Below are 25,826 nucleotides of genomic sequence, written 5' to 3' on the forward strand. Positions count from 1 at the left end.
GGTGCTGTGGTTAAGAATCCTCCTGCCAATGCAGGGGACACGGGTTCGAGCCCTGGTCTGGGAGGATCCCACATGCCACAGAGCAACTAGGCCTGTGCGCCACAACTACTGAGCCTGCGCTCTAGAGCCTGCAAGCCACAACTACTGGGCCCACATGCCGCAACTACTGAAGCCCGTGCTCCACAACAAGAGAAGTCACTGAAATGAGAAGCCCACGCACCACAACCAAGAGTAGCCCCCGCTCGCTGCAACTGGAGAAAGCCCATGCAGCAATGAAGACCCAACACAGCCCAAAATAAATAAATTAATTAATTAATTAATTTAAAAAAAAACAGACTGAATGAAGCAGAAGGATGATGGATCAGTGAATTAGGAGACAAAGCAATGTGACTCACCCAAACAGAGCGGTGAAAAAAAAAGAAATTAAAAACGTGAAGATACCTTAAAGGACCTTTAGGATAACATCAAGTGGTAAAGCATTAGTATTTTAGGGGTTCTAGAAGGAGAAGAGAGAGAAAGAGTCAGAAAAGATATTTGAAGAAATAATGGCTAAATACTTTCCTAATTTGAGGAAGGAGACAGACATCCACGTTCAGGAAGCCCAGAGAGTTCCAAATAAGATGGACCCAAAGAGATTTGCACCAAGACATGTTATAATTAAAACGGTAAAAGTTAAAGAGAGAATCTTAAAAGTAGCAAGAGAAAAACCCTTGTTAATGTACAAGGAAACACTCATAAGGCTATCAACAGATTTTTCAGCAGAAACTTTGCAGTCCAGAAGGGAGGGGCATGACATATTCAAAGTCCTGAATGGAAAAACTCCAAGAATTCTCTACCCAGCAAAGTTATCATTCAGAATTGAAGGAGAGATCAAAAGTTTTCCAGATAAGCATAAGCTAAAGGAGTTCATCATCACTAAACTGGCCTTACAAGAAATGTTGGAGGGACTTCTTTAAGCTGAAAAGAAATGACACTAATTAATAACAAGAAAACGTCCTGGGGAATTCCCTGGTGGTCCAGTGGTTAGGACTCCACGCTTCTGCTGCCAGTGGCCCAGGTTCATTACATTGTAGGAGAACCAAGACCCCACAAGCTGTGTAGCATGGCCAAAAAAAAAAAAAAGAAAGAAAGAAAAATAGAAAAAAAAAACCATATCAAAGTAAAAAAATCATACTGGAAAAAGTAACGGTAATGCATCAATCACTTATAAAGCAAGTAGGAAGGTTAAAAAGACAAAAGTAATAAATGATCTTATTTGTAAAGCAGAAATAGAGACACAGATGCAGAGAATAAACGTTTGGATACCAAGGGGGAAGGGGGGGTTGGGATGAATTGGGAGATTAGGATCGACATATATACACTACTATGTATAAAATAGATAACTAATGAGAACCTACTGTATAGCATAGGAAACTCTACTCGGTGCTCTGTGGTGACCTAAGTGGAAAGGAAATCCAAAAAAAAGGTATATATGTATACGTTTTTTACTTTGCTGTTCAGCAGAAACTGATACAGCAGTGTAAAGTAACTATACTCCAATAAAAAAGATAAATAAAAAAGACAAAAGTAGTAAAATTAGCTAAAACTAAAATAATTAGTTAAAGGATGTGTGTGCATGCACACACACACACACACAGTAGAATACTACTCAGACATAAAAAAATGGTAAAATCTTACCATTTTTGACAACATGAATGGACCTTGAGGGTATTATGCTAAATGAAATAAGTTGGACAGAGAAAGACATATACCTTGTGATTTCACTCATATGTAGAATATTAAAAAATCCAAAATGACCAAACCAAACCAAACCAAACTCTTAGCTACAGAGAACAATTCATGTTTACCAGATGAGAAGGAAGTGTGGGGTTGGCAAAAAGAGTGAAGGGGGTCAAGCATATGAGGATTCATGGTAGCTTTAGACCTTTAATGGTGATCACTTTATAAGGTGTACTGATGTTGAATTATAATGTACACCTGAAACTTATACAATGTTATATACTATTTTACCTCAATTTTTAAAAGAAGCTAGTGTGCCTTAGAGCTCTCAAGAGAGAGATGACAGAAACCCTGTGGCAACTAGATCACAAGAGGACTTATGCCACTGTTGTCTGTTGGGACCAAGAATACATCATGATCTCAAAGTTTCCCTTTTTCTGCGTGATATGGAAGCAGAAGAAATACCTGTGATGGCCATCTAGTCATGTAATGTTATTGAATAAGTAGACTATCCTCTGTAATGTTTAATGGTTGAGGTTTTGCTAGAATATCTTATTCACTTGACCCCTTAGCTTTTGCAAAAGAGATCGTATTTGCATTTAAGTTCCCTTTTGGAAATGAATAAATTATTCTTAGCATTTTATGGTTTTTTAAAATAGCAATTATATTTTCTAGGGGAGGAAGGGAGGAAAAGAGATTCAGAGTATGGAATATGTTCATTGGTATTAGCCAGAGGGATCTTACAGACGTGATAGCTTGGAAGTCTAGAGTGACTAACACCGCTTTTTAGTATCATAGAAGTAAAGTGCCTTATATAGATGTAAGCAGTAGCTGAAATTACATTACTCATAAGGCAAAACACTTTTTTTTTTTTTTTTTTGCGGTACGCAGGCCTCTCACTGTTGTGGCCTCTCCCGTTGCGGAGCACAGGCTCCGGACGCTCAGGCTCGGCAGCCATGGCTCACGGGCCCAGCGCATGTGGGATCTTCCCGGACCGGGGCACGAACCCGTTTCCCCTGCATCGGCAGGCGGACCCTCAACCACTGCGCCACCAGGGAAGCCTGGCAAAACACATTTTAAACAGAATTCCATAGGCTGAGAAGGCAAGATTTCTTAAAAGGACTAGATTTGCTGCAACTTTTTTTTTTTTTTTTTTTTGCAGTACGCGGGCTTCTCACTGTTATGGCCTCTCCCGTTGCGGAGCACAGGCTCCGGACGCGCAACCTCAGCGGCCATGGCTCACGGGCCCAGCCAATTCGCGGCATGTGGGATACTCCCGGATTGGGGCAGGAACCCGCGTCCTCTGCATCAGCAGGCGGACTCTCAACCACTGCGCCACCAGGGAAGCCCTACAACCTCTTTTTATAAGGGAAAAATAGGAATCCGTATTGCCTGTTTAAGAGCAAGCACTTTCTGCAGTCTTTTGAATTTTATGGTTAGTCTCTCAGGTTTCAGAGAAAATATTAAAAGTATATTTTTATGTATAACTGAATCATCTTTGCTGAACAGCAGAAGTTAACACAACATTGTAAATCAACTATACTACAATTAAAAAATAAAATAAATTTTAAAAATACTTTAAAAAATAGAAGTAAAAGATAATTCATTTAGAAGTGCTTCCTCCTTTTTAGATAACAGGTATACCAGGCAAGGCATCTTTTGGGGATGGGGGTTTGTTTGGAAGCCTTAATGCTCATAAATCACATTATTGCTGTTATATATTTTTGTGGGTTTTTTTTTCCCAGAGAGCTCAATTTATAAGTTCAGAGACACTTTTCAAAATATGTTTCACTAAAAGAAGAACAGATGTACTGCGGAAATACAATTTATTATTTTTTATTTTATTTTATTTTATTTTATTTTATTTCTACCATCTCCACTTCTTGCCATGAAATAAAAATTTGAGTGCAATGTAGAAAATTTGTAGGTTTTTCCTTAATAAGTAAAGTCATAGTTTTCTCTTTTACATTATTATTTTAGTACTGTTTTGCTGAATTCCAATGAGAAGGCTCTTTTAATATTTAACGTATTCTGACCTAGGATCAAAGGTCTAAATTCTTCTTGGAGTCAATGGGTGCTATTTGTGGTTTCCTAAGAGATATTTATTAACACCGAATTTGTTCCATAGAGCACAAAATGCTATGTGCAGCATAATAAACTATATTTTATTTATCCATAATTTGAACTATTAATATTTTTCCTCCTAGCTATAAAATGAATGCTGCTTGTTCAGCAGGAAGGCCAGCAGGCAGAGAGGCAGCATGGCACCATTCAAGATGCACCAGGCTGGGGCTTCCCTGGTGGCGCAGTGATTGCGAGTCCACCTGCCGATGCAGGGGACGCAGGTTTGTGCCCCGGTCCGGGAAGATCCCACATGCCACGGAGCGGCTGGGCCCGTGAGCCATGGCCGCTGAGCCTGCGCGTCCGGAGCCTGTGCTCCGCAACGGGAGAGGCCACAACAGTGAGAGGCCTGCGTACCGCATAAAAAATAAAATAAAGAAGCACCAGCCTGGGAGACAGAGGACAAAGGACAAGGTACTCCCTGACTCTATTTTTAATGACCTTGTCTTTGCTGAGTGCACCTGACTTTTGCCTCCCATTAGTTCTGAGCCAAAGAAAAATAATTATTTCTTTCATATCCATGAATGTGTAAAATTTGTTCCACCCTCTCCCAAATAGGAGAAGAATATATCCCACTTTAATATGCTCCAAGTTAATAAGAACGAGAGATTGTTGCATATGAGTAATCAGCATGAGGTTCAACTCATAACCATTAATTGATTTTATAATAACTCCTGTGAAAGTCAGTGTGGTACCATTGAGGAAAGAATTAGATTTAATATCAGCCAAACCTCAGTTGATATTCTAGATCTAATACTAGTTGTGTGAACTTGATCAAGTTCGTTAAATTTTGGGGTCTTATCTGTAATGTGAGGTTAGCAATATCTACCTTCGAAGCGTTGTTATGATGATTAAATAAAATAATTGATATATGTAATGCACATCTTACATAGTGAGTGTTCCATAAATTATGATTTTTGTACTGGAAAAACTCTGAAGTTTCATCTTCACTGATAGTTGTATTGCCTTTCTTCTGATAAACCTCAGATGCCTGCTACTTATTTTGTCCCCTTTGGACATTTGCTAAAGATTTGATGGTTATTCAGCTCTCTGGTGAGAAAATCTTTATACAAAGATTGCCATACTTTGTACCATGCTACCCTGCCTTTCTGGCCAACATTTGATTGGTCTATAACCAGCTGACTGATCAAAGAGCTAGTAGCCTATGGCTTAGTGTAGGGATATGACAAGAGTACAAAAAAAGCCACTTGTATCTTTCTTTGGGGGAATTTTTAATGTGATGCTCACAAAAATGTTTCTTCTTCTTTCCTATTTTCCAGTATACCCTCATAATAAATCCCCATTATTTGCATTTTGCCTGACTGTGTCTCTGTTCATCCAGTGCAACTGAAAAGATAACATATAACGCAGTTCTTCCTTTCATTTCATTAATAATATGGTACCCATGTGATATTGTTAACAGTGAACATTTTTTCCTGTTAAAGAATGGTATTAAAGACCATTGTCTACTTTATTTTCAAGGAATAGAACGGCATCACTGGGAATTCCCCCAGAAGCACAAGAACTAGATATGAAGGATAAAACTGTCCACTGGTCCAGGTTCCTGATAAAATTACTATGTAAGTATCTAATTCTTATCTCATTTAGTATCAGAGTACATGGTAACTGGGGGAAAAAATGATGGATTAGTTTAGCTGTGAAGTGTAATGGTTGCACAATTATATGCAGTGCCACTAAGTGGAAATTTTAACCATAATCGCTTTCAAGGGAGATAAAATTTTCAAATAGCCTCTTTGGAAGATTACTTAATTCATGTTTATAAATTATGTTAAAGATGAAAAGCATTGTTTAAATGTTAGAGTATCATCTAATGTGCCTCAGAGAATTTAATTTATGTGCAAAATGACAATTACCAGTTTCTAATTAAATAGTAAGAGAGAATAATAGTCTAATGCTTTGATGATAGGCTCAGTCCTTGATTCCTAGAATCCAGATCTAAGCTTATTGGTCTTAGGCAACCTCTACTTTTTCTGATTAGACTAAATGAAATTTTCTTCTCTTGGGATTTGAAAAACTTAAGATCAGAGTGTTTGAATTTACTCTGACATTCTAAATATCATTGTTAATTGATTTTAACAGAGCTAATCAATTGTCTCCTTTAAATCTTAAATTAAAGAAGTTAATCCTGTCTCCTTAACTCTTAAGACATAAGGTGATGTAGACAAGTAGACATGAATGATTATTTTATTCTCATAGTAATATTACTATAATCATTCATTTGCTTTCATATGTATATGCATATGTTTAATATATATGAATATGAAAAATGATTAGGATGTAAAAATTTGTATATATTATAATATTCTCTTTTTTAATGGCAGACCGATAAAAAAACTCTACATGAATTTCATGTTTTAATTTAACGATGGTATTAATACTTTATACCGTAAATCTACCAGCTAACAATTATCTGCATTATAGCCTTATTTAAGAATCAACTTAGAATGAAATAGAGCTGTATTTAAACTGAAGGCTTGACATTTTCTTATCCTCTGCTCATGGTTATTTATTCTCAGCTTCAGTAGTAAGCCAGAGTATGCGATTAATTAATTCATTCATCTATTCCATAAACTATTATTGAAATCCTCCTATGTGTCCTGGATATTCTGCTAAATTTAGAGAATGCAAAGAAAGTTGGATCTCATCTTCTCAAAAATTTTCCTCTCCAGGGAAAGGGATGCATACATAGGTAAAGTATGCCAATGCATCAGGTTTTGAAGATAGTATATGCACTATACATTATGGGAGAATAGATGAAATGCCTAACCAAGTCTGGGAAAGAACAGAGAAGACTTCCTGAAGTGTGTTTCCTGAATGGAGTATTAAAGGATAAGTAGCTGTTAGCCAGGGGATGTGAGACAGGGATGTAGTGAGCACATTCCAGTGAGATGGAGCAGTTTTAGCAAAGGGAAGATATAATGTTAATTTTGGGTATGCTGTAATGGTGTGTGTTTAAAAAGGGACCACTAGAGTGAGGGCAGGAAAAGGCAGGAGCCAGGTCAAGATGGATCTTGCAGGCTAAGCTAAAAAACGTGGATATAATCAAATAAATCATGGGTTGCAGAGGGTTTTTTTGTTTGTTTGTTTGTTTTTTTCTCCTCAAGGAACCACTCATCACATACTTTTTCTCTGTAAGAACATTCAGTATCCTGCAATGACAAACATACCTGTGGTCTCATGGCTATGAAGAGAGGAGGATCTATACATTCTGGCTCCCCAGAAAGTATATATCCTAATTAGACCTCTGGACTGAAAGTTACTTTTCATATTTCCTAAAGAAAGATGCATCCTGATGGGTTAGGTAGTTCTATTAGGCAATATCTCAAGGATATCAATCTAATTATCTTACCACTGACTATTCCATGTACCATTATACACTACATGCATATTTACATGCATGCACTAACAGATTCAACAAGCTAATTGATAGCCAAGTTCAGTGGTAGGATAGAAACTGTAAATTATCTATGTAAAAGAGTGATGTTTTTATGTTGAATAATTAGGCATTACATATTATAGGAGAAGGCCTTCTTCTGAACCTGGAAGCAAATTTTCATTATCTTACTTCTTGACTCACCCCCAAGGAGTCAGAAAACTGTAGTTAACTTTTAGAATAAATTTAACTGTACAATTCCTTAGGGTCAGAGGAAACTCCAATAATAATTAGCAACCTAATTACCTAGGAGGCCTATACATTAAGTTCAGGATATGGAATTACCAGAAGAACCTGAAAAGAAATGGAAGGTTATTCCAAGTTATGTCTCATACTCTGAGTTTTTTCACTCTTAATTGGAGCCATTGCCTTCTGTACCACATGAAGCTCCAATTAATCTTCAGGTAATGTTTAAGTAACATGCATCTTAGTCCTACTTACAGGATGATAATATATCATAAATGGCTAAATTTGTCTGAAAATAAAGCAAGAAGCTTCATTTCATGACCTTTTAATTTCTGTTAAGTTAAAATAATCTTTAGGGAATAAATTCACTTGCAATGTCTACAAAATGGAGAGTATATGTCCCAGTTAATTTTGATGGCATGGTAATTCATTGAGACGTAAAATTGTGGATGTTTGGGAGGGTATACTATTTTTTCCAGTGTTCTGGAAGAACCCCATTACCATCCAATTCCAAAAAAGTGTTTCTTCTTAGTCTCAGGAGCGCTTTCAAGCCCTAAGCATAGACCACTGGCTATTGTCAGGACGACCACACATCTCAGTTTTCCTGGGATAATATGATGCTGTCAGTGCTCTACCCATACCCCCTCAGGTCTCTTTTTTCCCATCTTTGCACATGGAAGCTCCCAGTGTGGCTTCTATGCCAACAGCTAGCACTTGTGTCTCTTTGTGGAAATTCTGCCCTCAGACTCCTATGATCTCCTTTGCCTGAGTACCCAGAAAGATGGAATTGCCTGGGAATTTATATTCATCCAGAGCTGTGCTCCACCAGTGACTGATGGATGTGGAGGTTTAAATATACTAACTTTCTTGTCCCCTGGCCCTCCCAGGTGTGATCCACATTCTTTCACTCTCCAAAGACCTCTTGGGTAGGTTTGCCAAATTTAGCAAATAAAAAACAGGACAGCCAGCAAGGAATTGTTTTTTGGTATAAGTATGTCCCACGCAATGTTTGGAACATACTGATACCATAAAAAATTAATTATTGTTTAATTTAAAATCCATTGTAACTGGATGTCTTGTACTTTATCTGGTAAGTGCACTCCCATGGGACTTCACTGATGCAGCATTCTCGCTAGGCCTCTTTCCCATCACAGTTCTACTTCCCCACTCCTCTACCAGGTTTTCCTGGGAATACATCCTAAGAAATCACTTTAATATAAACCAGAGTCTGCTTCTGGGGAGCCTAATCTGAGACAGCGAGCTGTATCTGTTGCCTTCTCATGATTATTAATACCTCTTACCCCCAAAATGCTCTGGTTTGGATGACGAATTATGTGGTCACTCGAACTATTATAAGACAAAATTGATGGAGGACATTATGCTGTGTTCTCAAGAAATATATGGAACATGATGAACTAGTGACTAAGGGGTGGGAATTGGAAACATTATTATAGGGAAGAGTGGGCTTGGTCTAAGGTCCATGGTTTCCAGAACAAGTGGGGATAATAAGTCAGGCCCTTGCAATATCCCGGAGAAGTTGGAGGATATTGCCTATTTACTGTGACTGAGAGGCTTGATGCTAGACATCAGGGTTTTTGTCCTTATCAAATATATGCCCTGTGCCCAAATATATCATAGAAATAGTGGAACAATCAGACTACAGAAGCTGTGCAGTTATGGACGGTGTTCCATATCGGCAAACAGAGAGTACTGAGGTGAAGGACGTTCAGTGCCTTCACATGGCCCTGAGCTGCGTATGGATTAGCCCTATAATAATCTAAATTAAATTTCCCATTAATCACAAAAGATGCAAATAAGTCATATTTAGTTTGCTTCAAATAAAATAAACTTTTTTTGTACATCCCTGTTTGTATCAGGTTGGCCAAAAGGTTTGTTCAGGTTTTTCCATAAGATGTTGAAGCTAGTAATTTTTACCTTTTTAAGTTTTAGTTGTAACTTCTTCCAAGCATTTAAAGTGGCAACCCAAGAAGTTTTGTATTTATTTGAAATTTGTGGTATGAATCTAATTTCTAGATTTATAATCTAGATAACATACAGGATCATTTTGATATTAACTTCCAGTGATCTCAAATAGTAGCCATGAAAGTAAGACAAATATTTCAGGAGGAGAAATGTACAGACTTAGCATGTGACTACCCTTGTAGGATTTAAAATTAAATGTGACAATTAAATTTCAGTCACTATGCTATCATGCATTCATAAATTGAAAAATCACATATAAAGCTGAAGTCAAATATTAGATTCACCTTTACTTAATGGAAATATAAATTAAGTGAGATGAACAGGATGGTATTAAACATATAACACCAAAGAGTATATTTTCCAATGCTTTAAAAAAATGAGCTGTGTTCATCAGTTTCCTTGGCTGAATTAGTAAACATAACCCCAACTTTTAAATTCACTTAATTTTCTATTGTCAGTACTTTCTCAATGAAGAAATAAAATTTAGAAATTAGGTCAGACATAATGATACTCAAAGCTAATGGAAAACATCATTCTAAGCCATAGCAAATGAGCCCTACCTACATAACAAACTGCTTATATCTGCCTGGAAACCATCTTGAATGTCAAGGGATATGCTCTTCATTTACAGTGTTTGATTGTTCATATAAATATTTAATGAAAATATTATTAGACTATTCAGCTGAGTGAAATAAACTGATGGCACAAGTAGCTAAAGAAGCTTACTTAATATTCACTAAGTGAAGTGGCATAATAATTTATTTTGCATATTATTTAAGTCTTGAGAGGTTTTATACTTTTAAACTTCTTAGCACTATTTAAAAGTCATCATTACTGCCATAATTATGAGTTTTTAATGTATTTTTATGGTTAATGAAAATGTAACACACATTTTACAAGGAGAAAGAAGACCATCATCCACATAATGCTTGATGAAAATGAGGTACCTCTGATTCTGAAGTTTGACTTGCCGTTAATATAGCTTCACTGAATCTCACCAAAAATGTTAACTTTATACTACATAAAATTACACAGTGGGTTTCTCAAGAGTAGAACTTAAATGATTAAATGGATAAGGTAGAAAGCTTTTTAACTATCATGTGGGCTTTGAGTTTTCAGGAAAATTGCGAGTCACCTGTTTTGAATCATACTTTTAAACACTGTTTTAATGAGGTGATATAAAGAAAAAATTGGAAAGACAGGTTTTAAGGAATTGTTACAAGTTCATATATCTATGTGTAAAATTTTTCAAATTGTCTTTCTAAAGGCTGCATATGTTAGTTGTTTCGGAAAAATATTATTTAAGTTCATACAGATGTACGCAGGATAATAAAATACTAGAAAGAGAAAGTATATGTTCTAAAACTATGTTCTTTGGACGTCAGGAACACAGAAGTGGTATCAACTTTTTTTTTTAAGTTAGTAGAAAAAACAGATGACACTAGAGAATAAAGCATACGTGTCCATGCACGTGTTCACATGCTTGTAATGTTAGCTCTTCAGCTTACCCCCAAATTATAAAAGGAATAAATCAATCATATTACTACTTAAAGGTGAGGCATAACAAGAATTTGCTCAAGATTGCTTCCATTCTCCGTATTTGTAAGGAAACAAAGACAGTGAACCCAGATACAGAAAAATGCTTAGGAACACTTCTGATTAAACAATAAAAAGTAACCTTTATGTTCCTCAAACTTCAGCAGTTTATGATATAAACAAGCCTTTCAACCTGACAAATGTGGGCAGAAATACAGAAGCACATTTAGAAGACCCTACTAACCACGAGTAATCAGCATACTGTGTGTATCAGAATATCTTCCAGAAGGAACAGTGAAGAGTCAGTGAATCTGACAAATCCATTAAATAGAAGTGGATTCAGAGAACTCCTCTATGAACTTCTCTCCCACAAAGAATTTACTGAAAAATGAGTCTGTTGTTGTCTCACTGTAGAAAGAATTGAATCCAAAATACCAGGGAAAATCAATAACTGAAATCCAGGTGAAGAACTCATAATTTGTTCCTCAGAATGTTGAAGCTAAAACAGGATACTGAAACTCTTCCCTTAAGCTTCAGAACAACAATCTTGTAATGCAAGATGGGATCTATGTGGCTAAGTAACCAGATTTATTCCTTAAAAGAGAAAGCTGAGACTAGCATATAATTAAAATCATATAATTAATATTTGAACATTAATTTTGACATGAAAGAGATTTTTAGCAAGGGTTCTTGTGATTAGATGTCATTCTGGGGAACTCACTGATAATATCCTAAATATACAATGTCATGTCATTCTCTATTTCCACGGAGGAAATAAATTTAACCTACAGCAGCACATATATTAAGGACTGTTTTGATAGAAAAGGTCTTTGAATTTAAGAATGAACTTATTTGGAAGAGAATTTGTGGTTTCTGCTACTGTGTAGTTGTTGAATAATAAGACTCACCCATCTAGTATGACTTTCATGCATTTCCAGCTGAAGCCAACAGGAGGAATCAGATACACTTTCAAGGATCTTTGCTATCATATAATTCTTCAAGACTTATGCAATATATTTTAAGAAGCATAATTCAAAGATCAGAAGACAGAGACATATGTAGCATTGTTGTGAATACAAATCACTTCTGTAATATTTACAGTTATGGATAGATGGTAGATATTGAGCAATTTGCTTTCTTAACATTTGTCATTTTCCATGAAGAAGAATGCAACAGTTCCAATATATTAAGTTTTCTGATGATGGTACTTTATTATATAAAACAAAGTCTAATACTGGAGTAAATTTTGATACATTTTATGTGGAATCAGCATATTTTTATAATAACAAGAAATCATACTTCTTTTGTAGAAAATTGTATATCATACATTATCGGTACCAAAAAATATTTAATTTGATTTGCTTAAGTAGTTTCCAGATCCTCAAGATCTTATTTAAAAAATTTAATGAAAATTGAACCCTGTAAAAAGTCACTGTGTGGTTAAGATTAAATTAAATCATATTCTTTCCCAGGCTTGTATTCTCATCCTAAATGTTACCATCACATAGGTGTGATTTTAATCACCATGTCTTTCTGAGCCCAATTTATTAAAATACAACAAAATGAATTTTAAAGTCTACATTTTTATGCATAATATTACATTTTACATGTTTTTCAAATATTTATGCTATTTACCTTAAATTATGCTTTTTGAATTTACTTTTAAATTATACTGTTTTTTATCTTAAATTGTACAAAGGAAAGGCATTTCCTTTCTATTTCCTTTGAGTATAAACATTATGTAAAGAGTAATGAGAAGACACAACATCAGAATACCAGTGTTTAGAATAAAACATGAATTTAAGAAGTATTCATAATTTTCCTTATGGAATAAATTCAAACTTGTCTTTTACTTTTTAAAAAAAATTTATTTATTATTATTTTTGGCCGCGTTGGGTCTTCGTTGCTGCGCACAGGCTTTCTCTAGTTTCGGCGAGCGGGGGCTACTCTTCGTTGTGGTGCGTGAGCTTCTCAGTGCAGTGGCTTCTCTTGTTGTGGAGTACGGGCTCTAGGTGCACGGGCTTCAGTAGTTGTAGCACGCGGGCTCAGTAGTTGTGGCTCACGGGCTCTAGAGCGCAGGCTCAGTAGTTGTGGCACATGGGCTTAGCTGCTGCACGGCATGTGGGATCTTCTGGACCAGGGATCGAACCTGCTGGCGGATTGGCAGGCGGATTCTTAACCACTGCGCCACCAGGGAAGTCCAGTCTTTTACTTTATTAATAAAACTTTGAAGCATCCCTGTGTGTCAAAAACAGAACATTTAGAACCATCAGGTGATGAGGTGTTGATTGTACAAAATCACGTCAGGCACACTGAGTGAAGAAATTCACACAACCTGTTTGTATTCATTAAGAACTGAAAGCAGAGTTATCACATAGTGCTTATTTTTACCATGTTGTCTACCAGAAATTTCACCATTATGTCACTGTATAAAGAACTGAACTCTTTTATAGCAGCATTTTCTGTGGTCTGGTGTTTCCGTATGTAATTTGAAATAGTTTCCAGTAGATGGCAATATAGATACCATATCCAAGTGGTCAGTCACATCATAGCAGATATGACTGCTATGATAATGGATATTATGGAAGATCATGGAAAGTGGCTTTAGTGTAGGGCATATTAAATAATTCTATTTATTTTTAAGTTAAAAACTTAACTCTTAACAAAATGAGGTCAATATATAATGAAGAGAGTTTGACAAGCAAGGATTTTAACAATGACAAAATGCTCTGGAATCTAGTCCTATACCAGACACTACAATAAACGTGAATTTTTCTCATTAGGATATATATATCACAGTTGAAGCCTTTACTCCATTATCTAATTTCATAGATTTCCAACTTGCCTATTAGCTCTATATCCTGACTTCATACCTTTGAGGCAGCCTGACCATTTGAAACTTGCTGCATGTCTCAACAGCAAAGAACAGTAAGCAGGCCACTCCAGTCACACTTGGCAGTAGCTTTTCTGGGTCAGCCTTGCTTCACAACCATCTCACTGCCCTTCTATTTCAGACATCTGGGGTCCGGGTATATCTGCATTTTTCCTGCCCTCTCCTTGCCTTTGGATTTGTCCATTGATTTTGCTTTTCTAGGCTAGTAGTATTAACTAATATTCTCTAATAAGGATGCTGACTGAGCACCATCTCTGTTTTCTCCTTTCCCAGATTCTTAGGTGGGATACCCAGTTCCAGTTCATTCTCTTGACTTGTCATTGGTCCCCTGACAGAGTCTACTCCAAATCATCAGGTGAAGACCAAGTTCTCAGTTGTTAGCTGCCTAAAACATAATACAGATTACAAATGGTGACATTTTTGATTTCTGGCAGAATTCTTAGAAAGACGCTCCGGCTACTCAGAAGGTGGATTGAGCACTAAAAATACTAGAGCATATCAAATGTTAATGACTCTGGTATTTCAGAAGGATGGAGAAGTCTGCCAATGTGTTGCTGTTACCACTTAAACATTTCTGATTTTAAATTCAGGAAAGTACCTCCAGACTAGAAAGCTGAGAAAAGAGATAGTTTTGTTTTTCAAGCACTCCGTTTTCCAACTTTAATTAAAATAGATGTCTTATGTGAAGATTCTTTTATTTATGTAGAATACACTGCTAAAATGTAGGTTTTTACTGTCTGAAAAGCCTTTACTGACCAGGAAAATGAGGCCAGGCTATCTCAACTTCATTTAAGTCCTTTGACATTTCAAACGTTTCCATTTCAAGCACTCTTCACAGTGTTTCATGCTAAGCTCTCTGGATAGGTCTGCACAATGCCAAATTAATTGCCAGGGAAGGAGTGGGAATGACAATTGACCAATCCTTGATTTTTATTCTTGAATCTGTCAAGACTACTCATTGGGAAGTGGATTAATGTTCACAGAAGCCTTTCAATGTAAGTCTCAGGCTACAGGGCTAACACTATGAATCCTCTTAGAAGGTTTGCAACATTCTGCTCTGAAAACTCCTGAAGTTATATTTTCAAGGTTGTAGGTGTGTGAAGATTTACTTAATTTGTGAAACTTATTTTACAGCTTTTTTTCTCTCATCATTTAATAGATTGATGTCTTTTTACCTCTGTGAAGCATCCCTCTACCTATATCCTAAGACTATAAGGAAAGGCACCCCCTTTTCCTTTTCAGGCATTCTTTCTTTTACTCAAAGTCTCATTAGTTTCACTGTCTGACAGTACCACAGGTATCCGGGGAAGCATTTCTTTTTGTTCTTTTTTGGCTCCTATCATGCTAGGATGCCACCAATTATAATGCAAAAACTTTGAGAAGTAGGTTTCCATATTATATTTCCCTTTAAACATGTAGTGAAGTATTTCACATAAAATGAGTACCAGTAATTTTTTCAAAGATTGATTGATTGACCTACCTTTCAATATGAAGTGATGTAGCAGCCTCATGAAATGTTAGCATTCATTCCCCATATTTCTTTTCTGACAGAACATGCATTATACAGGGTATTTCCTTCAATTTAGTTGAAAACAGGTGTTATAGATCATCCTCAGAAGATCATAAGTGTGCATAAATTCATACATCTTTGGTAAGAATTCTTTGCTGGCTAAAGTTGAATTAAATGACTTCCATTTCTTTGGGGAAAGGGAAAAAATACAGCAAAGGCATTGCATGCAACCTGGTGAATGCTCAATAAATAGTAAACATCAGCTAGAATAAACATATTTTGAATAAATATTTTCAATAATTGTGGTGTTAAGTATGAAAATTTGACTTTGGGATTTTTCAAAATATTCTTTAACAAATTATATTTAAAAAGAAGACTTTCACTCATAAGCATTCTAAATACATGAGAAAAAAGTAAGCAGATGATGGCAAATATTGCCAACAATGATGCTAATCATAATGGCAAACCCAACAGGAAGGAATTTATATACCGCTTGTAGAAAGACAAACAATGACTTTAGGAATTCTCTGGAGATCATGTCTTTTTTTTTTTTTTTTTTTAACAAAGGGAATACATGTTTTCATATAAAAAAAACATTGATTAGTCTGTTATCCTTGTAAAAATCTGAATTCCTAATTTTAAGGAATCAATGTTAGTTTTTTTCTGATTTTCACCTCAGAATTGGATATTATTAAAAGCAAAACATTTTCAGTTTAAGTAGAAATATAAAATTTTCTCTAATATTTAATAAACTGACATTAAATATTATTTTAGACATTCAAATAAAGTATTGGGGGTTTTTTAAAAATATAAATTTATTTATTTATTTATTTATGGCTGCATTGGGTCTTCATTGTGGTGTGTGGGCTTTTCATTGTGGTGGCTTCTCTTGTTGCAGAGCATGGGCTCTAGGCGCACGGGCTTCAGTAGTTGTGGCATGCAGGCTCAGTAGCTGTGGCTTGCGGGCTCTAGAGCGCAGGCTCAGTAGCTGTGGCGCACAGGCTTAGTTGCTCTGCAGCATGTGGGATCTTCCAGGACCAGGGCTCGGACCCGTGTCCCCTGCATTGGCAGGCAGATTCTTAACTACTGTGCCACCAGGGAAGCCCTGAAAAGGTTTCTTTTGAAAAGTAGCTAACGCTAAGTCCTAATGCTGTTTTTATGTAGAATCTATTTATACTCACTGTATCCCCCAAATTATTTATTTGGTTTACAAGAATTTAGTGGATGCATTTTTTCTTTTCTTCTTTTTTTTCCTTCCCTTCCCTTTTTCTTTCCTCTTCTCGTTCCTCTTCTCTTCTTTCTTTTTTTCTTTGTCTGCTCACATTCTCTTCACCAGCAGGACTAATGTTCACTGCTAAAGGCCCGAAGTTACCCCCTTTATCAGAGGATTTCCCTCAGCTAAATAGGAGTAAACCTGTCTGGGAAGTTACACATTCCCACCCCAAAAGCACCCACCAGCACTGCCCAGGACAGCCATTAGTCAACAACGATTGAAATGAGGGTACATAAAACTGGCCCGCTTGCCTCACGGTGGAGAAGACTCTGCTTTAGTTCGTGTTCCAGAGCTTCCTGTGGGGTCAGGCGAAAGGCAGTGCTCTGGGCAAAACCACACCTTTCCTGACTTGCTCTCCTTCTGCATCCTGCTTCCCTCGTGCCTCTTCTCCTGAGAGCCCTCCCTCCATACATCACTTTCACCAAGTTTCTAGCTCAGGCTCTTCTTCTTAGGGAGTCTAGCCTACAAAAAAATTCCAAAACATTTACAATTAGCAAATTAGAAAGTTATGGATTGCTAAATATAGTCAAAATGAAAGACAGACATGAAAGATGACAGCTTGAAAAAAAATAAAACTAAAACAAGACTCAGAACTTCTCTTTCAGCCTTGATGGGTTAACTGGCACTTGACTATGTTCCCATACTGGGCATTTGACAACAGACAGCAAAGGATGATGAATCCTCAAGAGAAGTGAGACATACAGTTTAAGCCTCATGTTGGTGTTGCCTTTCTCCCTGGGGGAACTCTGACAGGACAGTGTGGAGGTAGAGACTAAGAAGAGAACAACGTTGCTAAGCTGAGGTGGTACAGATCAAAGTTTGAAGCTTCCGAGGTGACTGGAACAGAGTACATGAGGAAAGGCTGCTGAGCAGAGGAAGGCATCAGAGGTCTGGTGTGGGGGCGGGGCAGGGGTTTACCTTAAGGCATTTGGCCAAAGGCTGGCCTGTGCATGCACAGAGCAAAACTCAGCAAGATCTAACAAAGATTGGCTACTGTAGGGCTAGAAATAGCTCAGAGATGCAGCAGGTTATTCAGTGCCAGAAGATGTTGGTGTTCCAATCCAGACAGGGTGGAGAGAATTGCTGATGACCTCAGGCATTCAGTGAGACACCATAAAAATTGTTACCAGGTGGTTTAAGGCTATAGAAGTGGGAAACTAGGAAAATGATACATAGAGAACTGGAGCAGTTGGTCAGTCTCACCTGGGAGTGAGGTGAGCCCTGCCTGTGGAAAGCACAGAAAAAGTTTCAGGTAGATTTGAATCCAGGTCAGGTATGTAGGCATCCAGCAATGAGTTAAAGTGAACTGTGTGATGGAGGAAGAAGAAAGTGGAGTAGGACAAACAGGCTCAAGAGGGCTATTAAAGAGTGAAGCAGGGGATGAGGCAAGTTCAGGGCAGCATGACCAGAACTCGACTTTGAATGTACCGGTGCCTCCCCACCTCTCCACCTCCGTTCCCAACCCTATGCTGCCATTCTTAATATGACCCAGTCACATAGAAGTGTATTTTGAGTCCATACATGTTACAATTTTTCTGTGTGGCTGCAGATTATTTTCATTGCTTGTTAACTTTTTCAGGCATCAGAATCAATGGGGAAACTCCTAGAATTTCTGATTCAGTAGGTTTGGATTAGGGCCCAAGAATCTGAATTTTTATCATGGTCACGGGTGATGCTGACACTAGGCCAGGAACCACATTTTGAGCATTACTGGGCTCTATTATAGTGGCGGAAGAGGACAGAAATCCTAATTCACTGAACTCCCTTTCGGGGGAGTATGTTACATTTTAGGAAGAAATACTTGTGTTTCGGGAGAGGAATCAAAATTCTTGCTTAATAAAATGCCATAAAATTCAGAACAGTCCTGTTCATTAGAAACCCTTTTGCTTTGCTGAGCTTTGGCATGAGTTGGGACATGCATGTCTGTGGAGGAAAACGGGGGCTAAACTTAACCTCTCAACATTAAAGATCTCGGGAATAAATGGAGGGGAGAGGGGCCAGGAAGGCTTTGTGCAGAGAGGGGAAGAGAAACAAAAATAATTCTCTGGTAATGCAAACTTTAAGGTGGAACTTAGCAAATGGAAAATGTATGAAGGATTTTTAAGTAATTAGTTCTGGGTGATGAATTATCAGAAATGCCATGGGGCAAGAGAACTCTTGGCAAAAATGGAAAATTCTGCTGTCTGAATGCAGGAATTAGAGGATAATGGGGGAGTTGATGACTGGTTAAAATGGCCTCATAAAAAAATGATTAAAATAACCATTTTAAAATTTAAATTGTACCTCAAACTGGAATCATAATGATGTTTATTCCTGTCGTATTTAAACATTTGAAATGTATGCAGTACTTTTCAAATGAAAGACACTTCAAAGCTGTCATTTGCTAGGAAAGTAGAACAAAAAATCTCAAGAGCTTTGGGGGTAAGTATATCAGGTAAGAATAAATATTTCTTCAAATGATGAAAAATAAACAAGTTCCAGCTCATTTAATATCCAGCATTTCTAGAGACACATTAAAATCAAGGTCATATCTAAGAATATTCCCTGTGCATAGACATTAATTCCTAGATTTATTCATCTTTGCCAAAATAACAAAGTACTGACTTGACTAGTTAATTAAGCAAGACAGATGAGAAATATTCTGCTCAAACAAAATAATAAGCCAGAGATATTTGTTTGTTTGCTTTTTCATAAAAATTTCAACTCCTAAACTAATCTTAAAGTATATACTTTTTAAGAAAAAAATGGAAATATAGAAATTACAAATTATAAAATCACCTGTAGTACCAACAAGTATAGCTATTTAGGGATATTATTTACCTATACCCATTCTCATAGGCATCATATACAAAAACTCTTAAAATTCTCCATATTCAAAATTATTTCACATATCATTTCATTTTTACATTTTTATTTAATTTTGTACTTTATTTCTCAAATAAATAATATATTCTTACAATTTATTGCTTTCTCTGCAAATAAAATACATGTTTTCTCTTAATGGGTAATTTTTTTAATGTATGTTAATATCTAGTATGTCTTTTATGTATTATTTTTCATATTTAAAAGTATTTTAATTATAGTATTTATTACATAGGTATATCTTTGCTTTTACACTTGTCTTAAATGACTGAGTTTATACTATAGCTTTAAAATAATACACATGATTAAATTTATGATTTTCAAAATTTCCATATTCAAGAACAATTTCATTACTTATGACTCCCTCTTAATCTAAGATGAATTTAGCTTAATATTCTCTTGCTCCGCAATTTCTTTCTTTGCAATAAGATCTGTGTTTCTAGACTTGTATCATTAACTTTATGTAATCATCCTGTAAGATTCAATATTGGTCTTTTCCTTTTGCACTTTTGTTACCATATTGCTCATTATTTTTGTCATTATTCTGCTGCCTAGCATAGTCCTTGGCCTATTGGTGCTCAAAAAATATATATTGAATGAATGAGTGATCTAAACTTAATTTTAAATATAACGAATAGCCATCATAGAGATGATGATATGAGATAGAATCAGGCTTATGCCATTCTATAAATCCAGACTTCTCTGTTTTAGAGTTCATGTTTTCAGTTAGTACATTTTTGGGGCCAGGTAACAAAGATCATTTTAAAATTTTGTGTTATTTTGCATATTAAAAAATCTCTTTACACTGTCTTTACACATTGATGGTAGGTTATGAAAATGTAATAACAAACCAGAATTACTTTACATTCCCTAAAAATGGTTGCTTATGTTTTTATGCATGAGAATTTATGACCTTATTTTCTTTATTATCAAAATGTAAAACTTTTCCAGAATATGTCAAACTCATGTTATTTTTGCATTATTTGAGCGTGGAATATAGTGAATTCTTACAGTCAGTAGGTTAGTTAAACACAGACACACACACACAGTGGGAATATTTTTGAATATTTTTTTGTTTTTTCTTTATTTTTCTATTTTATTTATTCTAGCTTATTTTTCAGAAATGTAGTTTACCCATGATGTGAAACTATATTCTCTGTATATTTTCTATATGTTAGCAGCTTTTGATATCCATTATGTCTTTCATAGTTATCATATTTTAAAGATATTTTCAGTCTGTTTCCCAAATTGCTGATTTGACTTTGTGTTGGTTCATTCTGTTCTTTCTTAACTCATGAGAATATTTTTTGTTTTCATCTTTAATTTCTTAGCATTGTTGCATATATATCATAATAATCTTTTAAATTTCATTTTTAATGTTATTTCATGAATTTTTAAAATATTTCTGAAAACTCAAAATTAATATAGTTTTACATGTCATATTGTTTCCTTTCGTAAATATTTTTTATAGGTTTACTTAACTTCTGCTTATTTTAAGAAAATGGCTCTATGCTTTGTTGTGGAATATTTTATAGGCCGCCCAGCCCTACACACACCCTCACCTCCCAAGTTTATATAGCCTTGAAGCAGTAAAGATCTGTTCTGACCAAGAGGCTGCTGACAGGATGTCTGTGTTCTGTACTTCCATGTATCTTTACTTTACTTCTAAAATTTTAAGTTAAATTATTTAGATAACTCTTACATAGGCCCTACTTTATATTAGGCATTTATAGAATGCAGCTCTGTTTGCCTGAGGTGAGAATTATATATTTTTCATTCCTGGTTTCTGTCATAATTTAAAGCAATCTTTATGTCTTCTTTTGCATGTAAACACAGTTCTCTCTGGAGTGTACAGCTTTGTATGCTCATCTTATTTTTACTTTACATGACTTAACTTAGAATAAAATGTACCGTCACAGATCCCCTTCTGTTTCAGACTGTGTTGCCTTACAGAGAAATGTCGGATCTACAAATACATAATAAATATTGAGACTGAGAGATGGAAAGTGGTTCTACAGCCACATACAGGAGGAAGGCTGACCTAGAAACTTTGGTGGAACAGGCACTGACTTTAATGTTGAAGTAAGAAGTGAGGTTGGGAGGAAGTCTCCTATTTTCCCCCTTTCCAGTTGTTTTATTATTTCAGAAGTCTGGGTATGAGTTGGTTTCTTACAATGTCTAAAAATAATCCACTCATTTATTTATAACTTCAGTTATCTCAGGTGAAAGAAGCAGCATGGTTAAATGCCTTGTGGTCTGAGGAATCATGGAAATTGAATGGACTGAAATATAGCCAGCTATGCTGTAGAACCCAAAGCAAGGAAGAGTATAATGCAAAAGGAGATGGAAGGATGGAATAATACAATGCATTCTAACAGGTATAAAATATCAAATATTTTTAAGGAATTTTGCCTTTCTCATAAGAACAGTGGTGATGCATTAATTTCCAATGGGTTTCCAATGGGTTACTTAGAGTAAAATATGAATTATTTTTCTTGATAGATCAAGTTTTATGTGATAGTAACCTTTGTCTTCCTCCCTGGTGCCATGCATGCCATTTCTTCTCTTACCTGCTTTAGCAACATAGCTGCTATTTCTGTCTCTCAAAGATGCACAGTTAGATCTCACCTTAGGGTTTTTGCGCCAACTGTTCATCTATTAGGAATTTTTTATGTTGATTTTCATATGGTTAATTATTCTTGTGATTCATTTAGAGAGATATTCCCTGACTCGCTACCTCCCCTTTAAATTATCCTTTCGCATTAACTAGCTGAAATTTTCTGCAGAGTCCTTATCAATTGCCATTTGATATTTGTTCTTTCCATGTTTATTGTCTATCATCCCTATTAACATAAGTTCTATCAGAAGAGACATCTTGTTAACTTTACATCTCAAGGAACTAGAAAAAGAAGAACACACTAAGCCCAAAGTTAGCAGAAGGAAGGAAATAACAAAAATCAGAGCAGTAATAAATGAACTAAAGACTAAAAGGACACTAGAAAAGATCAATGAAACTAAGAGGTGTTTTTTTAACAAGATAAACAAAATAGACAAACCTTTAGCTAGACTCAACATGAAAAAAAGAGAGGAATCAAATATACAAAACTGGAAATGAAAGAGACAGCATTACAACTTGATCATGAGAGACTACTATAAATAATTATACTCTAAAACTGGACAACCTAGAAGAAATGGATGAATTCCTGGAAATAGACAACCTATTAAGACTGAATCATGAGAAAATAGAAAATCTGAACACATCAGTTACTACTGAGGAGATTGAACCAGTAATCAAAAATCTAACAAAAGTCCAGGACCATAAGCATTCACTATTGAAATCTACTCAACATTTAAAAACTGATACCAATCCTTCTCAAACTCTTTCAAAAATAGAAGAGGAGGAAATGCTTCCAAACTCATTTACAAAGCCAAAACAAGATAAGGATACTAAAAGAAAAGAAAATTAGAGGACAATATCCCTAATGAACATAGATGCAAAAATCCTCAACAAAATATTAGCAAACTAAATTCAACAACACATTAAGAGCATCATACACCATGATCAAATGGAACTTATTCCAGAGATGTAAAGATAGTTCAATATCTGTAAATCAATAAATGTGATGCACCACATTAACAAAATGAAGGATAAAATCACATGATCTTTTCAAGAGAAACAGAAAAATCATTTGACAAAATTCAACATCCATTTATGATAAAGACTCTCACAAAAGAGGGTATTACCACAGAGAGGGTACATACCTCAACATGATAAAGGCTATATATGATAAGTTCACAGCTAAAATTATATCAATAGTGAAAAGTGAAAATTTTAACCTCTAGGATCAGGAAGGAGACAAGGGTGTCTACTCTCACCACTGCTATTCAAGATAGTATTGGAAGACTTAGTCATAGCAATCAGACAAAAAAAAAAGGAAATAAAAGAGATCCAAATTGGAAAGGAGGAAGTAAAACTGCCTCTATTTGCAGATCACCATAATACTTTATCTAGAGAACCCTAAACACTCCAACAGACTATTAAAACTAGTAAACGAATTCAGTAAAGTTGCAGGATACAAAGTCAATATACAGAAATCTATTGCATTTGTATACATTAACAATGAACTAACAGAAAGAGAAATTTTTTAAAAAATCCCATTTACAAATGAATCCGAAAAAAAGGTTAGCGATAAATTTAACCAAGAGATGAAAGTCCTGTACTCTGAAGACTATAAGACATTGATGAAAGAAACTGAAGACCACACAATAAATGGAATGATAGCTCATCTTCATAAATAGGAGCAATTAATATTGTTAAAATTTCCATACTATCTGAAACTGTCTATAGATTCAATGCATCCCCTATGAAAATATCTGTGGCATTTTTCACAGAACTAGAACAAATAATCCTAAAATTTTTATGGCACCACAAAAGACCTGGAATAGCCAAGACAACCTTGAGAAAGAAGAACAAAGCCGGAGGTGTGACACTGCCTGATTTCAAACTATACTACACTACTAGCTACAGTAGTCAAAACAGTATGGTACTGGCACAAAAACATACACACAGATCAATGGAACAGAAGAGAGATCCCAGAAATAAACCGACACTCATATTGTCAAAGGTGCCAAAAACATCCAATGGGAAAAAGACAGTCTCTTCAGTAAATGGTGTTGAGAAAACTGGACAGCTACACGTAAAAGAATGAAACTAGACCATTTTCATACACCATATGCAAAAATCAAGTCAAAATGAATTAAAGATTTTATATAAGGCCTGAAACCATAAAAATCCTAGAAGAAAACATAGGCAATAACCTCCTTGACATTGGTCTTAGTGATGTTTTTATGAATTTGACTCCAAAGACAAGGGAAACAAAAGCAAAAACAAACAAGTGGGACAATACCAACTAAAATGATTCTGCACAGTGAAGGAAACTAAAATGCTTCATCAAAACTAAAAGACAACCTACCAAATGGTATAAAATATCTGCAAATGATATATCTGATAAGTGATTAATTTCCAGAATATGTAAAGAACTCATACAACTCAATATCAAATAAACAAACAATCCAATTAAAAAATAGCCAAAGGACCTGAATAGACATTTTTCCAAAGAAAAATGTTGGCCATACAGATGGCCAACGGAAGCATGAAAGATGCTCAACATCATGAATCATCAGGGAAATGCAAATCAAAACCACAATGAGATATCATCTCATACCTATCAGCAGGTCTGTTATCAAAAAACAACAAATAACAAGCATTAGTGAGGATATGGAGAAAAGGGAACCCTTGTGCACTGTTGGTGAGAATGTGAATTGATGCAGCCACTATGGAAAACAGTATGGAGATTTTTCAAAAAAATTAAAAATAGAACCACCATTCTATTCAATAATTCTACTTCTGTGTTTAGCTGAAAAAAATGAAAACACGAATTGAAAGGTGCATATGCACACTGATGTTCACTGCAGCATTATTTACAGTAGTCAAATTATGAAAGAAACATAACTGTCCATTGATAGATGAATGGATAAAGAAGATATGGTATATCAATCAATGGAATACTACTCAGTCATAAAAAAAGAATGAAATATTGCCATTTGTAACAACATGGATGAACCTTAATACCATTATATTAAGTGACGCAAGTCAGATAAAGACAAATACCATATGATTTCACACATATGTGGAATCTGAAGAACAAAACAAACTAACAAACATAATAAAACAGAAATAGTCATAGACACAGAGAACAAAGTGGTGGCTGCCAGAGGGGAGAGGAGGTAAGGATATGGGCAAAATAGGTGAAGGGGATTAAGAGGTATAAACTTACAGATATAAAATAAAGAAATCACAGAGACGTAATGTAAAGCACTGGGAATACACTCAATAATATTGTTGTAACTTTGTATATGGTAGATAGATGGTAACTAGACTCATCATGGTGATCATTTTATAGTGTATAAAATTATTAAGACAAGACTTCTGCCTTCATGAAGCTTATGGGTGAACAGAGTTAAAGTGGTAGATAGAACTGAATGAAAATAATATATTCTCAAATATACATTACCTGACAGAAAGATAGGATGTATAAAGAACATAGTATTCAATTCATTGACATAAAAAGAAAAGTGATTAAATATTTAGCATCATCTTTACACATTCATATTCATTTATTTTAATTGAAAACAAAATACTCTAATATGATTAGCTTAATTTAATTTTATTAATCATGTCTAACCATCATTAGGTAAATATTTCATGAAGATTATAATGTCTTAGTAT

At 35.4% G+C, this 25,826-nt stretch overlaps 1 long non-coding RNA gene across 1 annotated transcript in view; it reads left to right on the forward strand.

Annotated features, from left to right (window-relative positions):
* The first annotated feature begins 5,344 nt into the window (after positions 1–5,344).
* Positions 5,345–25,826, forward strand: part of LOC308622873 — a 32,248-nt gene continuing 11,766 nt past the window's right edge. Inside the window, exons 1-3 of the long non-coding RNA XR_014016697.1 lie at positions 5,345–5,420; positions 21,474–21,619; positions 21,751–21,915. This is a non-coding gene — a long non-coding RNA (uncharacterized lncRNA). The remainder of the gene's footprint in view (positions 5,421–21,473; positions 21,620–21,750; positions 21,916–25,826) is intronic.

Source organism: Mesoplodon bidens, assembly GCF_964165515.1.
Source record: "Mesoplodon bidens genome assembly, chromosome: 9".
NCBI lineage: Eukaryota > Metazoa > Chordata > Mammalia > Artiodactyla > Ziphiidae > Mesoplodon > Mesoplodon bidens.